General features: G+C 40.1%; 1 long non-coding RNA gene across 2 annotated transcripts; it reads right to left on the minus strand.

Annotated features, from left to right (window-relative positions):
- Window positions 1-1,625: 1,625 nt before the first annotated feature.
- On the minus strand, window positions 1,626-2,727 carry LOC130095558 (uncharacterized). Of its 2 annotated transcripts, none has more exons than XR_008808130.1 (3): window positions 2,660-2,727; window positions 2,497-2,583; window positions 1,626-1,711 (listed from the first exon to the last, which is right to left on the minus strand). It is a non-coding gene; the product is annotated as an uncharacterized LOC130095558 (long non-coding RNA). The 2 variants fall into 2 exon arrangements; XR_008808129.1 differs by having other exon boundaries at window positions 1,626-1,714.
- Window positions 2,728-2,986: the final 259 nt, after the last annotated feature.

A 2,986-nucleotide genomic window follows, 5' to 3' on the forward strand; every position in this document is an offset into this window, starting at 1 on the left:
TAATAACGAACACAGCAGTCATTTTGATGTTCCTAAATCCGAACCGCTGAAGACGCAGTGGCTGAGTTTTGTTTTCGAAGGGAATATTCCCCACGATCACCGTCAATGCTTTCATGTTTGCTCGAATCGTTTCTCACCAGATTGCTTTATAAACGAGGGTCAGTATAAAGCTGGTTTTGCTAAGAAGCTGATCCTGAAAAAGAATCGGTACCAACTATTTGTGTTCCTGCTGCACCTCCAGAAGAAATGAGTGATATTAATCTTTGCAAATCGCGAAAAAAAGTTTTTCATGACCATTAGCTGTAACATCAATCTGTCAATGAACGTGTACATCAGTAAACACACAGCGTTCGTATCTCACTACTCTACCCTGCCAGTACACAAAAATAGATCAAAGTGACATTACGTTAACCAACCATTCAGAAACGTCCTGTTCGAGCCTTAATTGTCGAACTTCTTCAGGGCCGCCATCTTGTTCCGGGTCCGACTCCGGTTCAAATTGATACGGTTGCTCAGATGTGTCCTCAGAGACTCCCGCTGCCATTCTTTCAAGACACATGCACTTAAACGGAGTGCTGAAAACAGAGCTGTTTTTGACCAGGTAAAATTAGTGTTTTCTTACAATACTAATGAGAATTTTTAATTAAAGTATATTACAAACTTTTTATTTAGACCCTAAAGAATCATATTAACTTGTATAAATATGGCATTATATGACCCCTTTAAGTACTGTGTCTGTGCCTGTAACTAGCTGATATACTGTGTAAATCTAACCCTTTGGTAAAATCAATAGGGAAAGATGGTCCCCTTTCTACAGCTTATAAGAGAAAAGAGTACTTTAAAGATTTGTTAAATATTGTTGAGCCAGTGGAGATTATTCTGGACCAAAAAAAGAGCAGGACCTTTCAGTATATCCCATTATTGCAGTGTTAAACTGCATTATCAGTAGCCACAGACCACAGGAAAGTACAGACCAGTTAGAGAATCAGCAGTATCGCTCAATAAGAGACAGTTTGTACTTTAAGGACAACACTTTCCTGTCAGTTGATGATTTGCGAACTTGTTTAACTTTGTACATCGATGATTTTGAGGTTTGTAATCCCCTGGGTACATTGCAAAAAACACACAAACTGTGTAGTGTGTACTGGATTCTGAATAACTTGCCACCAGGCTCTCATTCAGCACTATCTTCCATTTATTTAACGGTTTTGTGCAAGAGTAACGATGTAAAGGTATATGGCTATGTGTGGCGGACGACACGAGGGCAGTAAGAGGGGGGGGTTTCTTAAAGATTTATAATTAATAGGATTGTCTCATTCATACTCCGACTACGCCACTCTGGGAATTTCACCCAAAGAATTAGAGTAAGCCCCAACAAAAGGCACACACAGGTTCGAGTCACCTAATAGAGTCAGAGACATGGGTCGTCATACAAAATTGAGTTTTATTAACAATTCTTAAAAGAGAACAGTATAAAAAGGATATAAAGCACTTTGTCCAAATTCAATGAACCCCTAAAGGTTTAGGACCAGGTCTAGACAGGGACGAGAGACACAGAGGCAGAGAGTCGTAGCATGCCACCCGCAGGTGCAGGACCACTGCACTTCACTGTGCACACGCACACACACACAGATGTTAACACCAAGCACTGCACACGGTGAGAAAGATACCGTCACCCAAGTAAGAATCCTCTGCCCCCGGTGCTCAGGCCCTGCTAACACACAAAAAGGGTATACATCAGATACAGAAATAAATAATCAAATAAAAAGAATCACTTCGATAGCTGGGAGAATTATTAGCGCTCAAATCAAGGAAACCAAAATAATATTACAATTAATAAATTGGAATAAACAGTTAGTTGAAACTAAACCCAAATGTCACGGCAGCAAAATATATAAAGAAATAAATAAAGAAAACAAACCAAACTCCAGTCAAAATTATTAATCAAAAAAACAAATCAAGCAGTTGGGAGCAAAATAAAGCAATCTAAAGAAATAAACTTATTTCAGAGAAATAATTGAAAAATAGATCATTCAACTTCAGGAGCAAAATCAAATACAAATGAGAAAGCAAGTAGAAACATCAAAATAAATTAGAATGAGAAAAGAGCAAGGATTACAGTTCAGATTCCACCACCAATCCTTGCAGCTAATATCAGTTCAAAAGAAAATGAAAACTACATGAAGTCAAAAAGAAACTAAAGAAAATATCAACTGAAAGTCCCAAATTACAATGGAATCAGTTGACAGTTAACAGGGTCGAAACAGGATCGAAAACAGACCAAAACAGGATCGAAAACAGACCGAAACAGGATCGAAACAGGACAGCACTGCGGCCGGAATTGAACGCGGAGCACCCCGACTGGAATGAAGTTACAGTCCTTTATGGACCTATAACAGGGCCCTATAAACAACAGCATTGTTACTCTGCTAGATAAATTCTCTACTGCTAGATAAATTCTCTAACTTAATGCATGCACGTAAAACTAATACATACCGATCGCCGAGGAAAGTGAAACGTAGCTTTCTCTGGAGGGGAACTCAGGTTCTCACCACTGAGAAAGGGTATGGATTAGGACACATCCTTAAATACAAACTAGCACTTCAAAACACGCATTTCAACAGAGCCGATTAGCGAGAGATTAGCAAACTCTCCCTACCTCCTCCAGCGTCCACATCCAGTACACGCAAACAATAACAATTGTAGCGAGCTTGTGCCGCAGAAGACAGCAGCACGCTCTCCAGAGCAAAACGGTGTTTCTAAAAGGTACATTAAAAGAACACACTTCTCATAACTACAGACACTCCAGGAGCTAAAAAAACAACTAACAGTGCATACTCTTACCGGTTCGGGTGCTCACGTCCGGTTCCCAGGAGGCAATAACGGGCGCGTATTAGTGACGCAACAATTCAACTGTGACGCCTGACTAGCGGTAACTGCGTGACTGTTTTAAAGCCCAGGAGCACATATGATTGGCTAGGCTGGC

This window comes from Rhinichthys klamathensis, unplaced genomic scaffold (assembly GCF_029890125.1).
Source record: "Rhinichthys klamathensis goyatoka isolate OS25496 unplaced genomic scaffold, OSU_Roscu_1.1 h1tg000191l_1, whole genome shotgun sequence".
NCBI lineage: Eukaryota > Metazoa > Chordata > Actinopteri > Cypriniformes > Leuciscidae > Rhinichthys > Rhinichthys klamathensis.